Below are 21,872 nucleotides of genomic sequence, written 5' to 3'. Positions count from 1 at the left end.
AGTCAGCCTGACACTTCACTCAGGCTCATGGAGGCTTAGCCACAGAGCACTAAACATGGTTTAGCATTATGTGCGAACATAGCCACTGCCACTTTAATTGTGTATGAGACGAGTAGGCTTGAGAAAGAAGTGGAAAAATGCATTTCCCTTGAAATACAGTGGTACCTTGGTTCTCAGACTTAATCCGTTCCAGAAGTCCATTCCAAAACCAAAGCGTCACAAAAGCAAGGCGCACTTTCCCATAGAAAGTAATGCAAAACAGATTAATCCGTTCCAGACTTTAAAAAAAACCCCTAAAACACCAATAGCTGACAGCCGCATCGGATGTTTGGCTTCCAAAAAACATTTGAAAACCGGAACACTTACCTCCGGGTTTTCGGTGTTTAGGAACCAAGGTGTTTGAGAACCAAGGTACAGCTGTAAATGGAAAATGTCAACTAACTAATTAGTTCAATTTATCAACATGCCAATGCTATTATGTTTGTACTGGTCTTTGGGGTTGGAAGGAACCCCTGGGGTCATCAAATCCATCCCCTGCAATGCAGGAATCTCAACTAAAGCATCCAAGACAGATTGCCACCCAACCTCTACTTAAAAACCTCCAAGAAAGAGAGTCCATTACCTCCCGAGGGAGTCTGTTCTACTGTTGAAGAGCTCTTATTGTCAGAAAGTTCTTCCTGTCAAACATATATTGCAATAGATCAGTCAGCTATTAACAACATTAGGAATTCAAATGCAACTTTTTTTGGGGGGTGGGTGGGTATTGTTTTGTATCCAACAAAATTATACCAAAGAGTAGATCCATCAAAATTTATGTGCCTTAGCTAGTCATGTCTATTAACTTCAATGATCTACTTTGAGTTGGACTTACAATAAATACAACCCATTGCATTTCTTTCACATACGCCTCTGTAAACTCTGTACAATTGACTTTGTTCTTATGGTTGAAGATTAATTTCCAGTCATCGTCAGAATTGATGCTGGCTGCAGTTGAAAAGGGTGTCATGACATGGAAGCAAGATTCCTTTGACATCTTTGGGACTTTCTACATCCTTTTCATGCCAGAGATAGGTCTGTAGTGATACAATGGTTGGGGGATATTGAGATGGCAAAGACTGTTTGAATGGGGAAAGGTAAAGAATTTTTCTTCTTCGGATTCATTCTGTTGGGATGCTGCTTTCATTACCCATCCTGAGCAACTGGGATGGCATAGTTCACATAAATTCCTAGCTATTTACATGAATATGTCATATAAAGGGTTAGAGACCATTGTTCCATATACCTCTACGTTGCCTACACCAACTGGCAATGTTCTCAAATGAACAAGAGGTATATTTACGGGGCAAAAATGATGTGACAAATACAGCTGACCCATGTCAAAATGCAATATTCAAAAAGTTAGAGAAGTTCCCCTCCCCTCCTTTCAACCAAAACACAAATTAGAAAAGTAACAAAGACTTTGCAGCTTGTCGTCTCACATCTGGCAAACTGTGTAAGTCACTTCCTGTTTAGAGCAGGCGTTTCCAACTGCTTGCTTTCCTGTGATGCAGAAAGCCTTTGTGTATTTTATACACACACACTCTCTCTTAAGATGGCTCTAATCACCTAGGAAATGATGTTTAAAAATCATTGGCTTATTGTGCTCTGAAAAAGTTAAAGCGTTTTTGTGTTCATTCATACACACACACACACACACACACACACACACTTGAAAGGTTTCTAGGTGAATCAATATTTTGATTAGGAATGACTGAATGATTTAGCAGTGCAGTAAAGCCACGACAAAATTAGGATTGCACTGCTGAAAGGCAAGATAAGGGGCGGGGGCCTCCAAGTGCAAGAAATGTAGTTTATTATAGGTGTAATGCAGTTCAGAAAATTCCTTCTTCAAGTCCAATGTGCAGCATACATAGGATAAGGGCTAATAACATGAAATATAAGAAAATATAGTGTGTTCTCATAAATGTATATTAAACCTATAGAATGATGCTTTATGGTAAAGTTTTACTATGAAAAGATTTAAATGTAATTACATGATATATTAATAAAATAACAAGCAGAATATAAAAGGGCTCCTAAATGAACAAGAACCAACACTCCCTCCCTAAAATTATTTGAAACCCACAAAATCTGATTGGTCAGACTCAAAATATAACCTAAATAAAACTATACCAAAGCAGAAATTTTATGATTAGCAGTGTGCAACCAAATAAAATAAATGAATTGTTTTTAACAATTCTCACATAAAAGGTATGTATATTGCAGTAGGTTCTGTCACAAGAAGCAGTCAAACTGCAACTTTTAAAGTCCACATGAACAGACTCTATGCAGGGAACTGTTACTAATAAAGCAGAATTCTAAAGAAAAAATATTTTGCAAGATACAATGCCTGTGGAATCACAATAGAATTTTCACCCCTTTGCTGGCATAAAAGTTCATCAACCTAAATAAATAGGTAAAGGTACCCCTAACCATTAGGTCCAGTCGTGGCCGATTATGGGGTTGCGGAGCTTATCTCACTTTACTGGCCGAGGAAGCCGGCGTACAGCTTCTGGGTCATGTGGCAAACCAGAGCAGCGCATGGAAACGCCGTTTACCTTCCCGCCGGAGCGGTACCTATTTATCTACTTGCACTTTGACGTGCTAAAATACTACAGTTTGGGAGTGCTCTAGGATTTGGCACTGACTGGGGAAGCCCAGGTAACATCAGTGGCTAGGAGTATGTTTTATCACTTTTGGCTGGTATGTTAAATGCAGCCCCTTCTGAGGAGGACAGACAGGGATCCATGCTCTAGACATGTCCAGATAGACAACTGTAATGTACTCTGCGGGACTACTGTTAATGACTATCTTGAAACTTCAGGAGGTTCAAAATGCACTACAAAAGTCCTGATGGGTATATGGCAGTCCACTGTAATATACCAGCTACACTGGATACCAGTGCTCAAACTGAGCTGCTGGTGTTAACCTTAAAGCCCTAATGATTTGGGACTGAAATACTAGATGACTGCCTACATCTGTACGATCCTTTTCATGCAGTGAGATCTGCATCAGAGGTATTCTTGGTGTATCCACATCCAACTTCTCTGAGGTGGATGACCACATCTTTAGATCTCCCTCCAGTAGAGATATAGTGTGTAGGTACATGTCAGGCTTTTCTGAAGGTCTTAAGACATTTTAGTTGATTGGCTTTTCCCAGGTAACATTTTGTCCCAGTCACCAGATGAGTGATGGTACACTGTTACACTACTGCAGTTCTGAGTGTTTAATTCTTGTGAATCTGTCTTATTCTTGGTTTTCCTAATAATGGATTTTCAAAATACTTGTACTTTTTATTGCTGTAAGTGTCTTTTATGGGCTTTGCTTGGAAAAGCAATATTTTTAAAAATACCTATAACAATAAAATCCATTTTTCTACAGTGATGGCATTAGAACCAAGTACTGGTCAGTGTGTGCAAAACCCTGCTTGCTTCCTTACATAGCAGAGCTAACAATATCATCCTGGTCCAACCGATTCGTACTGTTCTAGTCACAGTCTGCACCACAAAAATCACAGGTTAACATGCTTAACATGTGCAAGTGAGGGGGTGTTCTATATAGCTTTCTCCATATAAAAGGATAACCATTGTGGTTCTTTCCTAAGGCAGGGGTAGGGGAACCTGCGGCCCTCCAGGTGCTGCTGGACTACACAGTCATTCCTATGGACTGGCTCAAGCAGATGGAAATTAAAGAGTCCAACAGCATAAAGGGTCACCGGCTCACCACACCTACTCTAAAGGTTCAGAGCTACTTAAAACTCAAGGAAATCCTCACACAGAACTTAAGAATCCTACCTTATACTTAAATACAGGCCAAAGTAACACAGCACTTTTTAAGATGCTTGTATGTATCTTTTCTCTGTTCCTTATCTCTTCCAAGTAACCAGGCTAATGACATTTCTTCTTTGGTTAACAACTTGAAATACATTAATGCACCAATATTCCAACAGGTCGACTTTTAGCAGGGCTAACATTGAACACAACCCAAAACCTGGCTCTTCCCTCACCCCCTAGTAACAGAGATGGAAACAACCATTTCCTGATTTAAACTAAACTTCTTCCCAGTGCTCAGTTGTGAAGACCTGCTGCCTCTCCAATTCCTGGGAGCTGGAGGGGCAATGGATCTTCTAGGCCAGCTCAGCAATTATCACCCTTGCACCACTATTCCCATTTCTAGTTGGGACCAACCAGTGTTCTAAATTCCCCAGGGGTCAGGTGTGTTTTGCTACTGGTATGGGTCCAATTGTGACTACGTGGAGATTTCTGGGTGCCAGGTTGGCAATCAGTTTAAAAACATCTGCCTAGTCAAGTCACCCCAAACAAGAAATCTCATGATGCTTCTATGAAAAGCTAGTAACTTCTCTTATTTCTGACTGCTGCATTTGGGGCAACTATATTTTGACTGGTGTTCTATCACTGTAATATATTACATAATATGTAATTCTTCCCTAACTGGCATCCATGAATTCTTGGAACAGAAAGCAGCCTTCAAATTTTGATCCAGAGCACAATGCTAAATGCTCCTATTACAGACATTGCACTATGCTCCTAGACCTACATCTTCACTACAATTCCAAGAAACCCTGTTACTAAAGGTTCATCTTCTAGCACAAAAATCTCTCTACTAGACAGAACCATTATATGCAATCATCATTTCAGAAGTGTTTATTATCAGGGATGAGGGAATCTTTTTACTGTTAAGGGCTGCATTCCCTTGATAGTAATCTGTCGTAGGCTGCATGTCTGCAGTAGGGGAGACAGAGCAACACCACCGCAAGATAATCATTACTCTCCACCTGCCCCCACCTCTCTTGTATAATATGAAGGAATTGCTGACTACAGGGAGGTTGATAAAGTTGCAAAGCATCTAGATATGCAATGCACTGCCTAGTACGGCATTTTCTCCTGCATTAGCTACTTGAGGCTGGGTGAAATCCTAGTGCTAGATATTATTGCCTTTCAGAACTCAAAGGGTTCCATGCTCAAGAGACTGACTGACTTCTCATTACAGGCTCACACTCACTTGGGCTACACAAATCCTGAGTAGATGCCATGCATCTTTCAGAAGCAAATGTTCAAAACAAGATTACAACATTGGGTTAAGTGCAATTCAGGTACAAAACTGAAAGAGAGCAATTTGGTTATTAATGCAAAATTACTTGTGTGTCCTAAGGTGAACAGAGTTTCTAATTTCAATACATTTGCATTAAACATAAAACTGTATCCTACTAAGCACTCTAGCTAGTGTTTGACAATCACCAATTATGGCTCATGGTTCATTTCGTCAGTTACCTAAGAAAGGTAAAATTCCTATTCCACTCTGTTTGCCGCAGGATACTACATCATAGACCAAACCTATTGTTTCTGCCAAAAGCAAGGTTACAGAACCATGCATTTGTCAAACTCTACCCATCTTCATGAGTCAGTGGTGCCACCCTTGATACTGCAGTTTTGCAGCTGCTGGATTCCTGTATAGCTTTTAAGCCTGTTGGGCTCCTTTGGGCTCCCACCTCTGCCAGCCATTTCTTTCTTGGAGGATCTCAACCAAGCATCAGTATGTATGCAGTGTTAGAAACACAGATATATAAGCTAGATACCAAATGGCTCCTTAAACCAGTCACCAAACGGTCGCCAAAATCGAATGCCTAGTTGCCATTTTGGGGCAAGGCGGCTTGAAAGTCATATTTTTCAATACAACTTTTTGCTTCCTGAAATTCATTCTGATTGTGCAGATAAAATACAATGGATAGAATTCTACAGGATGTGTTGCTAGTGTGTGAAAACAGTCAAGATCCAAGGATCTCCAGACATACACCTCCAGGTGGTGGAGATGTCAGATGCCATCCTAGCACATGGGCATCTTCAAGTGGTTGCAAGTGGCCAATAGTAAGTTGCAAAATGTGCCTGGCGAATTTCAAACACTGTATTTGTAGACTTGATTATTTGTTAAGAGAATTTGTGTAAATCAAGGGAAGATGAAACTTATGATCAAACTGAAATCTTTGAAGCAATAGTGTGTATTAAATTTAGAGAGCTACTACACTCCTTTCCGAAAAGATATAGTTGCGACAGCAACAAACTTAAAATATTGGTTAATATGTGCTAGGATTTAGACTTTTTCATAAAACTTAAAAACAAGGCAGTGGCATCCAAATTTAAAGTGTTTAAATAAGAACACCAATTGCCACCTCATGCAGAACTGCTGTCATTAGTTCAAGTGATTTGTGAAAGTAACAGCTAAGTCTGTTGTTGAAAGGTGGGAGTTAACACAATCTACCAAGTTTTCAAAAGCAACTGGGACCAGCTAGAAACGATAAGATTTAAACATACTGATTGGTCAGGCTATGTGCCAGCCATAATAAACATAGGACTTAGTAACCTGCACATAAAACCTAGGACTGCATGATTACCTATAAACATTAAACAAATGGCTGATCTTTGATCAAGCACCTCTGGTCAGCAGTTATCAATTCGTATCTCTTCATCATGCCATCATTAAAACAATAGTCTTCAATTGGCCAGATTCAGGACTCACCTCTAAGCCCCAACTGCAACAAGGAGCCCAACTGCCACAAGGAGCCGACACTTAAAATTATTTTAATGTATCAATATTTAATAACAATCCACTATTATACAGTCGTACCTTGGTTGTCAAACATCTTGGTACTTGCACGTTTTGGCTCCCGAACGCCGCAAACCTGGAAGTGGGTGTTCGAGTTTGCAAACGTTTTTTGGAAGCCGAACATCCAACACACCTTCCGATTGAGTGCAGGAAGCTCCTGCAGCCAATCAGAAGCAGCGCCTTGGTTTCCGAACTGTTCCGGGAGTCAAACTGCCTCCTGGAACGGATTAAGTTTGACAACCAATGGTAGGGTTTACTTCTTACCCTTTTCTTCTCCAAAAAATGTACTTCAAGGCAGCAGAGATTTAGCATCAGAGATTTCCTTCTCCAAGATGGGCTACATTCCCAAGCTGATGACCCCCATCTTCCCCTTACTTTCCTCTACAGGACCTGCAGAAACCGCCTTCTTTACTGTTGGACCCAGTACTGGTCTCATCCACTCAATCTGCTGCAGCCTGTCTTTGCATGCAGGGGAAGTTGTAATTCACTGAGGGTTTGAGACCCATCAGCTACTCTCCAGAGTGGAATTTCTAAGATGGTTGGATGGCACCTTGTACACCTCCTTCTGGCAACTCCTGCAGTCAAGCTGGTGCCAAACATATTGCTCTGCTTTCCTTTGGTGAGACCGAGCGAGGGGGTGTGTGTGTCTAGTTGTCTGGGCAGCCCAGGACCTCCATACATACTGCCCAGGTTTGTGCCCTTGGGAGGTCACTTCAGTACACCTAACACTGCAGTTAGACTTCACCCCTGGAGGCACACTCCATTGTATCTCAAGACTGATGGATGCCAACAACAACAATATACAGATGTGAGGGGCTAAGGCAGATGGTTGCTTAACTGAAGCCACTTAGTTAAGTCAAGTATCACCTCATCAATGAACAGGTATATTTTCAGCTCACACTCTTACCAATTACATTACTTGCAAAACCTTGAGAGCTGCATACAGGGAGAGAGCTTGTCATCCTCTCACAGAACAAGCTGTCACCTGATAAAATTTTGCAGATCAACTTAGCAAATCAAAACATTACTGAGTCCAGTCCAAAAGTATACAAACACGACTTGCACTTGGACGTGCTTTTGAACTGCTAGGCGGGCAAGAGATGTATTTATAGAGCACTAACCATCCTGACAGAGTATACTTTTTCATGAACTTTAAACATGTGCTTTTTATGCTCAAGGAGATGCTTTTCTTAAATGCAGCAAAATATGCCACTGCAATATTCTATTCACATGCAAATAGCTCAGAAAAATAAGGTCAGAATTTTATATCAAATCATTAAAATAATGAAACTTGTGAAGAAGTGTGTTTGGAATGGAGCCATTGCAGGTTGAGGTTTATGTTAAAAGTCTTAAATAAAAACAGCTCACACTACTGGTATCTCTCATATATATGAAGTTCTTCTTAGTCTGCTTTTAAAACACTATGCAGCAAACATTTGGATCTGCTATAATATTAAGACAAAAGGCATGGCTCAATGCAGTAGAACACATACAAAAAGTATCACAATCAGCCCATGGCATCTTCCAATAGCGCTGGGAAAGATTCCTGTCTGAAAGATGTTTGACTACTGCCAGTCAAAGTAGACAATACTGAGCTAGATGGATTAATGTTTTGACTCTGTATATATCAGCTTCCTAGGTTTCTAAAACACAACATTACATTTATCACCTCCCAGTCCCCCCAACTTTTCAATAAAGTAAGGCCTCAAATGACACAGGGGCTGCATTCAGGAAATCACACCTAAAGCCAAAACACATGGGGTTCATTGGCAGGTGAAATTGCCAAAGTCATTTTTCATGGAACACCACCCCCATTCCAAGATTTTTTAAAAAAAACAAATAAATCCCCAAACACGTAAAGCTGAATGCACACAAGTTAAATGTGTGTACGTTGTGGGCCTACTGTAATGGCAAGCAATAAGAAGAAAGGTGTACTTGGGGGAAGGGCTGTAAAAGAAAGATCAGTTAATTTTAGCATTCCCACAGGCATCCAAAGGGACAAAAACACAAGTAATTCCAGGAATGCGTTGAAAATTACTTCTGGCCATTTAAATGAGCCTTTGAAGCAGCTAACTTGTAATTAGAAGACAAAGTTAAAATTCTTTTCTCAGGGGGAAAAATGTCATTACTACACAAAAGCTCACATCCCTTACCATTCCCTTATGTGTCAACATTCTAAATGACCTTTCTCTTATGAAAGTATCTTTGATACTTCAAAAAGATAGTGAAAGAATCATGAAAAGCTTATGTAGCAGATTTTCATAAATTTTGGCAATTCTACTCAAATTAGCAGTCATGGCAAAACACAGGTTAAGTCACCTAATAAGTCTTATACATTTCACCTCTTGCTAATGTGCTCCTAATTTAAAGACAACCTAAGCAACAAACCTATACACTACACTGTTATTTCATTAGGGTATACATAAAGCTCAGTACACTTTTTATTGTTTAAAGTAGGGAGTATCAAAGTTTGCCACAAAAGACTCCTCAATTTCAACACCCAGAAGTATTGAACCTACTCACATATTCAGAAACACCACTGAACACAAAATTAGATTTTGGAAGGGTCTCACTCTGGCTTCTTGACAGGCAGCTTAACAGCTCTTGCCCAACGTTAAGCTTCACCTGAGAGATGCCTTTGCCCTCAAACAAGAATGACTCCCCAAAAACTGAATTAAAAAGTGACAGCCTGCTTGTGTATAATAGGAGAGTGGGGCTAAGGCATATCCTCATCAGAAAAATGAGAATTTTGCCACAGATCCCTTTGTTTATAACACAATCAATCAGCATTCTTAAAAAACCAAGAGCTTGCATTTAGATCTTAATGCAGTGGAGAATGCATATACCACTCTTTCAAGGTCCTACCAAACTACAAACTATGAAGTAAATCATGCCTTCAAGACTCCTGAAAACTCACACTTAGATGAACCACAGCTTTAGAGTTGTTAAGATAGAGAATCCCTTCCTGTTCTTAGATGAAAAGATATGAAACAGTCTTTTAATGCATCTCACTTGTAAGAGGACATATCAGGATAACTCACTTTTAAAGATGTAAGAGATGAGTATCAGATGAAGTTTTACATATGAATTATAACAATTCATGGGTGTGATCTTTGATAAAGGTTACCTCTTCCACTTGCCTCAGGTTAGCCTATTTTTCTTACTAGCAAGTATATACAACAAGGAGCAATAGGACTGAAGCAGAAAATTTGTAGTGAATTTATTTCCTCCCACACCCTTTCCCATTAATATATCAGCACTACATACACACCATTTTCCCAAATACTTATAAGATAATTTAAAAAGATGGTGCCAATTGGCAATTTTTATTGCTATGTGGCAGGAAGGTGAGAGTGAGGTAAAGAAGATAAATATAACACATATTTTCCAAGTTAAACTATGGTAAAATCCATATGGTAAACAGTATTACAGAATACTGAAATACAGAAACGAAATACAGATAAACACACAAAAGGTTCTCAGAAAGATAAAAGTATTTCCTTAATTTCTAAATGCTATAGTTGTGCAAGTGATAAATATAAAGTGTGCATGTATATGCAAATATGTGTGTGTGCCCCCTTCACCATCTGCACATTTGATAACGTATCTTCCTGATATAATAAAATTAAGTGAGCCTTAAAGATGGCAAAGAACACTCTGGTATGGAAACAGACTAAAGATGCAACTAAATGACATTAAGACCTTCCCATTTTTAAAAAATGGCGAATGCAGCTGTGCATGTAGAGAGGAATTTGTATTGGACCATGGTGCAGGAAGAGGAGCTCTAACCCTTCCCTCCCTTTTCCTAGTTAAAAATCTACCTCCCAAAACTGCTTTTTGCCCAAGACAGCAAAGCGTATACCACACGGCAAATGGAAGTGGAGCAAGGGGGAGTGTCAACCAGAAAAATTGTGGGTGGGATTAACTCTTATTCCTCAGTCCCTCAGTCCCAATATGAATGACTCCCACTGCTATATTTTAAAAAACAAATACAAAGCAAAGCAAAGCAAAACAAAACAAAACATGGAAGTAATGGATACAAACATTTTCCAGAGTATCCAGATTTTAAAATGCAGGCATCTAAACACACAATAAATATTTATTTAAGAGATGCATTATTTCTCATCAACTCTGTAGGATTCTTCTCCAACATTTAATAAACCATGCATCCAAAGTTTGGAAACTGCTTTTGATTTTTACAATCAAACAATATATGAATTTTATTAATTTATTAAATAAATAAATAAACACTGCTGAGAGGAGACCATCTTCTTATTGAATCAGTACCTCTCAACCAAACACACTATCAGATTCTCTACCTCTTTTATCCCTGGCATTCTCCTTCACTCCCCTTTACATATTCTCATCTGGTATCAGCTCCCTTTTGTCATCCATGGCATTTATCATACTACTCCTTATGACTGGAATAGCTTCCCGCTCTTTATCATCAATGCCTTTAAATTTTACCTTACAATGCACATTTTCTGAACAAAACCTTTCATAAACCATCAGTGCCTGAACTTATTCTACAGTGTCAGAAACCTCCCTCCTTCTGCCCTTTGTCGTCATCTTAGTTCTGCCTTTGCCTAGAAGCCTTCTGGGAAGTGACCCTGTCACTTGCATTTGCAATGACTGCCATTCTAGGCTCCAAATATAATTGACTATTTGGTTTAAAAGTAACCAGTCTTTAGCCATTTCACAATGACTGATACTTTCAAAATGACCAATTATCCTAGAAACTCTCCTCTTCCTATTATGCCTGCTGGGGCAAGAGGAAAGAAGATGACAGCACTAAGGATTTTTCTTCGGTGCCAAATCTGTCATCTACACAAAATTATTCATTCCCTTCTTTCTTCTGTCAAGCTCGTGTTAATGGCAGTCTCAAACAATACAGAATGCCATATGGCTACATCTGGATATTAAAATTGAGAATATCAATTACCAATCCACTAATGCAAAGCCAAAATCCACGGACAGTAAGAATTTAATCCAATCCAGGGACTGAAACTTGAGCCAATTGCAGGAAGCAAAATACAGGAAGCAAAAGCTACATTCATTTTTAGCAGAAGTGTGATTATTCCACTGAAAGCCCTCAGATAATAGCAAAATATGTTTTATTCAGTCATACACTTTAATTAGTATGGAGAAAAGTGACAAAAAACAGGAGCAGTTACAGATTTCATGTAGTGACATTATTAATGTAACCAGTTGGATTATATCAGCATTATGTGAGGTTGTAGAATCAACTCCATAATACAGTGAGGGGTAAAAGTATTTGATCCCCTGCTAACTTTGCCCATTTGCCCTCTGACAAAAAAATGACCAGTCCATAATTTTAATGGTAGGTTTATTGTAGCTGTGAGAGACAGAATAACAACAGGAAAACCCCAAGAAACCCAGAAGACAAGTCAGAGATTGATGTGCATTATAATAAGTGAAATAAGTATTTGATCCCCTATCAACCAGCCAGATGTCAGGCTACCTGGTATCTTCACTGTATGTAAGGAGCTGAGATTAGAGACACCTGCTGTAAGGGAGAGGTCTTACCTGTAATCCCAACTCATTACAGTACCTGTACAAAAGACACCTGTCGACAGAAGCAATCAATCCAGCAGATTCCAAAGTAGCCACCATGACCAAGATCAAAGAGCTGTCCAAGGATGTCAGGGACAAGATTGTTCACCTGTACAAGGCTGGATTGGGCTACAAGACTATTGCCAAGCAGCTTGGTGAGAAGGTGACAACAGTTGGTGCAATAATTCGCAAATGGAAGAAACACAAAATAACTGTCAACCTCCCTCAGTCTGGGGCTCCATGCAAGATCTCATCTCATGGAGTTGCAATGATCATGAGAATGGTGATGAAGCAGCCCAGAACTACTGGTACATGGGGGGAACCTGTCAATGATCTCAGGGCAGCTGGGACCATAGTCACCATGAAAACAGTTGGTAGCACACTACCGTGAAGGACTGAGATCCTGCAGAGCCCGCAAGGTCCCCTTGCTCAAGACAGCACATGTACAGGCCCGTCTGCAGTTTGCCAATGCACATCTGAATGACCCAGAGGAGAAGTGGATGAAAGTGTTGTGGTCAGATGAGACCAAAATCAAGCACTTTGGCATCAACTTAACTCGCCATGTTTGGAGGAGGAATGCTGTCTACGACCCCAAGAACACCATCCCCACCATCAAACATGGAGGGGGACATATTATGCTTTGGGGGTGTTTTTCTGCTAAGGGGACAGGACACCTTCACCGCATTGAAGGGACGATGGACGGGACCATGTATCGTCAAATCTTGGGTGAGCATATCCTTCCCTCAGCCAGGGTACTGAAAATGGGTCGAGGATGGATACTCCAGCATGACAATGACCCAAAGCACATGGCCAAGGCAACAAAGGAGTGGCTCAAGAAGAAGCACATTAAGGTCCTGGAGTGGCCAAGCCAGTCTCCAAACCTTAATCCCATCAAAATCTGTAGAGGGAGCTGAAGGTTCGAGTAGCTACACATCAGCCTCGAAATCTTACTGACTTGGAGAGGATCTGCAAAGAGGAGTGGGACAAAATACTTGTGATATGTGTGCAAACCTGGTGGCCACTTACAAGAAATGTCTGACCTCTGTAATTGCCAACAAGGGTTTTGCCACCAAGTACTAAGTCATCTTTTGCAAAGGGATCAAATACATATTTCACTCATTTTAATGCATATCAATCTCTGACTGACTGGGTTTCTGGGAGTTTTCTTGTTGTTGTTCTGTCCCACACAGCTACAATAAACCTACCATTAAAATTATGGACTGGTCATTTCTTCATCAAAGGGAAAATGGGCAAAGTTAGCAGGGGATCAAATACTTTCCCCACTCACTGTATGTAATGCACATTTTAAACTTTATTTCTAGATCATAGACTAGTCACAATCTTCACCTGAAGAAAAAGTGCTCTGACTTCAAACTGTGGTTGAGAAATCACAGCAATGCCTTCTAGAACAGTTAGTGGCTCTTTTAATGATCTAACTTTACTTCATGGCACTTCGAGAAACTTATTGCACACAAAATGCAAGCTATGTGCAGGGCTGATTTGCAGAAAGGATGACCTAAAGCCAAAACAGTAATGTGTGTTCCTGTTAATCAATCTGCTCAAAACATACAGCATTTATTTGCTGGCTACATAACCACTATTATGACCGGTTACCATGCTTAGCTGTTAAAGATACAATGGAAATTGACATCCTTATACTAAAGCCTTCTTAGTTTTTATCTGAAAAAGAGGCCAAGCAGCCTCTAACTTATGCTTTTAATTTAGTTTAATAGAACACATTTCAGACTTCCTCATCTATCCCCCCACCACCACACATAATGCCTAGGTACTGTAACATCAATCAGTGTCCCCATACAATGATATGGTTAACTTCCAAGTTCAAACTTTTCCAAGTAAGTGGATGAGTTTCTCAATGCCAGACACATAAAGTATCACGACAGAATGCCTACTGCCACACTGACCTAGCAGCTGCAATGAATAAATAGGGATAAACCCTAGTGAACACAAGCCCTTAGGTAATTTTAACACCTGCTCATAGAGAAAAGAGCAAAAAAGGAAAATATAAAACATGATCAAAATTCCAGTGGTGTGCACATGAAAATACAATAATGACAAGTAACTGTCAATCAATATCTTGTGCATTTATCCAAATATCTATTCTTTATGTGGGCCTCAACTACAATGTACTGTACCAAAGCAGAAACACAAAACAGACCCAACCCCCCAGAAAAACAAACCCGACGCCAAATGCAAAGAACACTGTTATGAGCTAACAATTAGAACCCATAATAAAGAGTATGGGGTTACTATTAAACTCAAAATATACTATGCATTTTACTAATTGCAAGATATGTGTACTAAATAAATAAATGTCATCTAGTCTGCCCTGGTGAGCTTTCAGATGTAAGATAAAAATTAAACTAATAAAATTTGATAGTATTATTTTAAAGCTATTAACAATAATTTGATGCCATCCAAATAGTGCAATTTCAAATGTTTCTGCAAATGCAGGTACAATTCCAAACATACAGACTGTGAAATATGTTCTGCTCACCTCTAAATTAATCTGCTTTGGGTCAGTTAGAAGTCTGCAGTACTGTACTTTAACCCAGTTGGAATGTGAATTAAAATTCACATTCACAGCTATTGGTTTTTTAATAAAGAATGTTACCAACTTTTAAAATCTCATTCAATTGTACAAGCTACTCCAGTAAGCACTTAAAATATGTAAAAACTTGTATAAAAAATATAAAAGACCAGGGAAAATGTTCTACTAATCAAGCAAGCTTCTGCTTCATGCCACATATTTCACTGAAGAATTTCAGGTCAAATACTGTTGCAGAAGCTGTCATATTTTTGGCAAAGGAGCAGAACTGCATTTCCTTTCCATCACAAAGAGGTCACATGTGATCACACTGACAGATTACACAGTTCTACAAATAATGCTTGTATAAGATTTATGTAAGCCCTGCTGTAGAAGAAAATTGGTGGCAACATTCTAGGGGGGGGGGGAGTTTAAAACTCTTATGAGGAGGCTTTGAGAAGTTAAAAATGATCCCATCACTATATCCCATGTATTTATGCCACGATGTAAAAATTTCAATAAAACTATTTACTCCACCCACCCGGCTTTATTTGGAGACTGAAAAGCATCAAAAGATTAAAAACCTAGAACATCTGCCAATCCCCTAGCCCCAACAAAGCAAATCTGTTAATTAAAAAAAAAGCTTATCAAAGTCAGAAAAGGAATTTAAACATGATTTGGTTTGGTGAAGCTGTGTTTAGTTGAAAACGAAGAGTTGCCTTCCTGCAAACGCCATCTTGTTGCAGTTACCGGGCCCAGCACAAAAAGATCCATTCATTCCCCGAAAAAAATGGGGGGGGGGGGAGAACAAGCACACCCTCCATAATCTGCAACCACTAAAACAATTGACCTATTCAATCCCCTCTTCCCAAAATTACAAAAGAGAGAATGCTTAATATCTAAGATTAATTAAGATCTCATCTTCATCTCGTTTTCTAACATGCATTTCACAAAACCAGCAGAAGCGGTTTGTCTTTATTTACAAGCCTGTGCTTAGAAGGAAAGCCTCAAAATGTGCAACAAACCTCTCCTCAGACTATGTACATAAATGGCGACAGCAGCCTCCTTTCAATTTTTGGTATTATTCTTTCACCACATCCAAATCCACATGGATAGGTGGTGTGAGAAGCAGCTTTTCCCATTTCCAAGCTTTCATTTTTTTTAAGGAAACAGCATTTGCCTTGTTTAAAGTGGCTAAAATATATATCTTGCATAAAATGTGTTTGAATAAGTGGTTTTGCTAAGGCAATCATGACAAAAAAATCACATTCGTTAAATTTTTAGTTCTTCATCACAGTGACAAATTGATAACCTCTATATCATTCTAATATTCTTCTTGACACATTATTTAAAAAATAAAATAAAATCCTTCCTTATCCTCTGGATTAATTCATTATTTAAAGTCACACAATAGTCTCCACAAGCATTTCCATTATGTGGTTTTAGAAATTCACCTAGTTATTTTAAAAAAAAACTTTTACTACAAAAGCAATTTTCCTTAAATTGCTTTTTTTTAAAAAAAAACAAAACACAAAAATCATATTTGCATGCTGCCTGGTTCTCCAGCAGCCAACGTCTACCCTGAGCAGACATTAATGGCAAAATTATACAACACCTATTAAAGTAGAAAAGCAACTAAAAAAAACACAACAGCTAAATCTCTCTGCTATGACAGTGAAAGTAGAAGCATTTCTTATTCTCTCCCCGCCTCCAAACCATTTCCTACCGTAGGAAGAAGAAAACCCCCAAGATTCCATTTTCTTAGCCTTCTCCTTGGCCAGGGGTTGCCTAAAGCAATCTCACCCTGTTTTCCTCTCCTCCACCCAATCAATTTTCCACCATTACAGTACCAGCCACACACAAACAGCACTCTCTTGATATTTTCTCCCAAGCATCCTCTGTGGACTGGCTTGCCTCCTTCCCCTCCCCCCACTTCTAGCCTCAACGCATGCAGAAAAGAATCAGTTCTTCAACACCCCCCCATACATACACACACACACACACACACACACACACACACACACACACACACCCTTTTCCTATCTCTGGCCAGCAGCTAAAGAAAAACACTCCCCCTCCCTGATGTTCTGAGATGGGTGGGACAGTGATGGAGACAATGAAAGCAAAAAAACCGAAATGGTTATTTCTTGATTTCCTGTGTCAGCAGCCCTAACAAAAAAGGGCAGGGCACCTCGCCTAGTCAGGAAGGATGGCATTGTAAGATGGGGGGAGAGGACAGGATAGAGAAGGGGAGAGAGAAAAGAGAGCGCAAAATGGAGGGGAGTAGATAGGGAAAGGATTTGAAACAGCAAGGGAGAGTATTAAAAAGGGAGGGGAAAGCAGAAGTAGCTGTAATAGGGAAGGGCAGTCTAAAGCAGCTGGGAGGGGGAAATTCTGCGGGGAGAGGTAAAAACAGAGGGGTGAAAGAGAAAGAAGTGGGGCAGAAAGGAGCAAGATTTAAGTCATGATGTAGGAAGGAGATGAAAGTGTATGAGGTGAAAGGAAAGAGAAAATATGGGGGAAATTGATCAGTACAGTACTCAAATTTCAAGGAGGGGCAGCCTCCCTCCCTCTTAGTTTTTGCATTGCTCTTTTTAGAAGGCTAGAGAGGGAAGAGAAGCATGATTTGGCTAAAACAGGAGGGACCCAGGGTTGGGGATTTTATTCAAAGGTTCCTCCGTCCCCCATACCTGAAACACACTGAAATGTTTTTCTTTTTTTTTGCCAACAATTTGTTTTTTTAGAAAAAGAGATGATATGGGGGGGATAGATATCTAGATGGGAGAAGTGAGGAGAGAGTATTTTAAGGTGGGGGGTAGAAAATGATTTAAAAAGGGAGGAGCATGTGAAGGGGCGTAATGGAGGCTTCTGTGGGGGTGGCAGAGGAAGAAAGGGGGTTAGGAGCACCTAAAAAACAGGGCCGTAGGGAGAGAAACAGGATTGGCTGATGTTGAAAGTTTAGAAAATACTGATTAAAAGACAAGGGCTTAAGGTGATTTAACAAGGGCCTGGAGAGATCGTAATGGGGCGGGGGGGTTGGAATAGGGTCTCCGCGGAGAGATTTGACGGGACTGCATGCACAAGATCAGTGATTGGGAGGTGGTTGGGTTTTTTTAAAAGATTGGATGATTAAGGCCTGATTTTCGGCGTAGGGAAATGAACAAGGTTTCCCGATTTTACAGGATTAACCGAATGAGGCCTGTTTTTTTGCGGGGTGGGTGGGAAGAGTATGTGATGGGGACGGGTCTCCCCCCCCCCCGATCGGGTCAGTAAGGCCTGTTTTTCAGGGTGGGGATGTGAACAGGGGCTGTCATGGGGCTTGGGGGGGGGGTTAGGAACGGGGTGAACGAGGCCTGTTTTTTCAGGGTGGGGATACGAACTGGGTCCGTAATAAGGACGGCAAGCAAAGCTGTAAAGGGTGGGGTGGGGGAACGTGATTCGGATCCCTGCGAGGAAGATTTCGAAACAACGCGCCCCCCTCCAATAATACTACACATTATGCTTTCCTCTCTTTTTCTCTCACCTTCCTCGACGGTCGTTGCTCATCCACGGCCTCCGCCGCCGCCCCCAGCCAATACGCCCTCCTCTCCTCCTTTCTCCCTCCCCGCCGGGCGGGCGACCCCCTCGTAAGACCCCCGCCGAGAGGCGCCGGTTCTCCTCCTCCTTCTTCCTCCTTCCAGTCAATTCAGTCCGTCAGGCCAGCCAGCGGGGCAGGAGGCAGCGTCGAGGGAGGAAGCAGAGAGGAGGAGGAAGAGGAAGAGGAGGAAACCGGGGGGAGGTATGGAGGAGGGGGGGACACAGAAAGAGAAATAAACCGGGAGGGGGAGGAGGAGGAAGCCCCTACTGCTGCTGCTGCCGCCTCGTCGCCGCCGCCGTCCGTCCCGCGCTGCGCTTGGCAGCCGCTCCGTTTCCTCACGAGGAGACGCACCGAGGAGGAGGGGGGGGGGAGAGAGAGAAAAGAGGGAGGGCGGCGGCTGCACCACCAACAGGAACGTCGAATCAAGAGGAGGCGGGCGGGCGGGCAAGGGGTCCCCTGAGGGAGTCGCTCGGGCGGGCAGGTTTTGTTATGTGTGGGAGGTTGTTTCCTCCTCCTCCTCTCGGTTTTTCTTTTTTTCTTTCTCTTCGCGGTCCTCCGTTTTTTGTTTTAAAAAAGCTATGGTGGGTGGGTGTGGGCTCAGCCGCTCAGCTCCCGCTCGCGGCCATAGGGAAAGCAGCGGAGTCTCGGCTGGCTGGGTTGGGCGCGGCAGGCGAGGGTAGGCGGCAACTCCCCGCTTGCTTGCTTGCTTGCTTGCTTGCTTCCTTTCTCTCTCTCTCTCTCTCTCTCTCTCTCTGCCTCTCGCTCGCTCGCTTCCCCGCCCTTGCGGCCCGGCTGGGAAACCCCGAGCACGGCCGTTTGGCCTGCCTGGGTTCGTTCTCTCTCTCTCTCTCTCTCTCTCTCTCTCTCTCTCTCTCTCTCTCTCTCTCTCTCGACTCCCCCTCCCCCCGTCTCGTGCCGCCTCTTTCCTGGAACTGAAAACCAGGCAGTTTGAGGTACTTTTTTTAATAAATAAAAAAAATCAAAAATAATATAATCAAAGTTTAAATAAGTCACTTCATGCTGCTTTGGGGTTCTTTTCTCCTTTTGGGTCATGCCAACCCCCGGCCTTTCTCACAGGCTGCGTGTGAGGCGATTTTGTTACACTAGTCGTTTCCAATAAATAAAAACGTCATGATTAGGAAGGAAGGAAGGGGGCGGGAAAGTTAAAAGGAGCCCCTTCGTGGTGGTGAAGGAAGGCAATATGGGTGGTCTTTGTAGGGTTGCCATGTTGTCCTCTTTCTCCAGGACACGTCCTCTCTTTTTTTCCCCCGGGGTAAAATTTGAGGCAAATTGCCTTTATTTGCTTTGAATGGCCGTCATAGCGCCCTCTTTTTCTTTTTTCCTTCAAAATAGGGCAACCCTACCTTTTGGTTCCCAGTACTTAACAATCTTGCTCACAGACAAAACCAGGCTACGTGAGGGGATTCGTTTATTTTGGGGGGAGGGGAGTCATTTGTGTGAAAGGAGATTTTTTTTGTTTCGTTGTGAATAAGAAAGTTATTGTAGTAAAAGTTAAAAGTTACTTAACGGCGATTCCAAATATAAGTGGTTCTTTCTCCTTTTGGCCCGCCCCCAATCCGAAAACCAAGCTATGTGAGGTGTTTTGTTTTGTTTTAAGAGAAATGGATTTCCCCCCTTTTTAACATTGTTGTTAATGACAAAAGTGTTTTGTTTTGTTTTTTTAAAAAAGTCACTTCATGATGATATTGAAACATGTCATATCTCTCCCTTTTCTCACAGGAACCCAGACTGTAGAGGTTTGTGTTTAGAAAAAAATGATGATGATAAACTTAAGTCACTTCATGATGATTTGAAACATAGTTTAAAAAAAAAGATTAAAAATGAAATAATGTTGGGGAGAGTGAATGAAAGGACAGGCTACGTATTGAAAGGAAGAACACCACCTCACAATGTGCAAAGATGGCATAAAAGGGGGGAAATGATAAACAGAGAAAATAGCAAAAGGTTAAAGAGTGGTCTTTAACATAGATTTGGCCAGTTGCATTTTATACCTATCCATCCCTAAGACTTTAAAGAGAAACAAAGAGATTGTCAACAATGAAAGCAGGCTGTCAGATTATTTGATTTTTACACTGATTTAAAAAAAAAAGTTTTAAATATATGCTGGGTTGAATCCAAATTTAGTTATGCTTATACTCATTAGCAGGGGTTCTGAAAGTGCTGTACCTGGCCCCACAGCCAGTAGGTCCCCTATTTGCACTTTAATTTAAAACAAAATCCCAAGTCTCTAGTCCTCTTAAAAAGAAAGTTATGAAGCAAAATATGCAGATAACCTTTGGAGTGATTTTAGTTAGATGGCCCAGCCTGACTGCTTCCACCTTTCCGTGTTTTTAGCCAATGAGTAAATGAGAGGTAGAATTGATGAGTGAATCGTTTGGACACCAGGGTCATGAAGAGCTGCTATATATTTTTTCCACATCGTTTTCTAGTCTATTTGTCATTTTCTAGACATCTATTTGTCATTTTCTAAAATCTCTATAGAGTGCCCTTCCTTTTCACCTAGCTACCAGGATTACTACACAATAAGTTCAGGTGGACGTTAAAGAATTCCCAATAGCAAATACAAACTTTGCAAAGAGTCTTAGGCATGTCTCTTGTTGTGCAGAACCTAAAGCCAAACACTCATTAAGAATCCACTGTATACAGTTCACTTACAGTACAATGCTATGCATATCTACTTAAAAGTACGTCTCTTTGTGCTTAATGGGGTTTACTTTGGGGTATGCTAGAATAGTTGCCTTGGCTTTAGTTTAGGATTGGCACTGTGGGAAAATGGGGTTCTTGTGCCTTTAGCAACTGTGTCACAGGTAGAATTTCATGAAAGCCTCTTCTAATATGGGAAAAGCTTCGCTTGTTCATTCTGTCCATCAGACTTTTATTAGCTGTGTGTGCCCCTGATTTGTACAGGAACAAAACATATGCAAATCTTATGCAAGTCTGTCTGCTTTTGCAAGTAGGTTGTAGAGGAATAATCCACAAACATTGTAGTAGACATGGTTGACACCGCTGCCCTCTAGTCCACTCTAAGCATGGCTAAGAATGGTTTGAGCTCAATAAGAATATATACAGCCAAGAGATCAAAACAAAATGCAAGATTAAAAGGTTAGGCTGTGATCTTGCACTCACATAAATCTTCTCTACATTTATTGTGGGGTGGGGGGGAATCATAATTTTCAGCACTGGCTACGTGCCAAATTCAAAACTAAAATAAAATCAGTGAGCGATCAGCAATTATTGGGAAGAGAATCTAGCCCCACTGCCATGGCTCATAACACAGCTTTCTTCAGTTGCATGTTGATAATGAAATCTTGAGAACAGAACAAAATAATTCTTTATCTGGTTGCTGTTTCTTTTTAAATGAGTCACCTTATAATAAAAAGTTATGAATAGCAAAGTTGAATTATTAATAGCTCCCCCAAATCCAAAAAGAATGGATTGCTTATCTCTCACCATTCCCTCTGTTTCGGTGTGCTACATCTGGACAAGTCTGGATCT

At 40.9% G+C, this 21,872-nt stretch overlaps 1 protein-coding gene across 10 annotated transcripts in view; it reads right to left on the bottom strand.

Annotated features, from left to right (window-relative positions):
• The window catches only part of GNB1 (G protein subunit beta 1), a 75,473-nt gene extending 56,383 nt beyond the window's left edge, over nucleotides 1–19,090 (bottom strand). For 6 of the 10 annotated variants that reach the window (XM_081201660.1, XM_081201666.1, XM_081201665.1 and 3 more), the window contains exon 1: nucleotides 18,303–19,090. The gene's annotated coding sequence lies outside the window, so the exon portion shown is untranslated. Of the gene's footprint in view, nucleotides 1–622; nucleotides 678–16,505; nucleotides 16,713–18,302 lie in introns of those variants that run through there. The other 4 variants (XM_081201662.1, XM_081201663.1, XM_081201664.1 and 1 more) reach the window with 3 other exon arrangements.
• Nucleotides 19,091–21,872: the final 2,782 nt, after the last annotated feature.

The sequence above is a fragment of the Podarcis bocagei genome, assembly GCF_964188305.1.
Source record: "Podarcis bocagei genome assembly, chromosome: 7".
In the NCBI taxonomy this organism is placed as follows: domain Eukaryota; kingdom Metazoa; phylum Chordata; class Lepidosauria; order Squamata; family Lacertidae; genus Podarcis; species Podarcis bocagei.
This window is presented reverse-complemented; position numbering and strand designations above follow the sequence as displayed.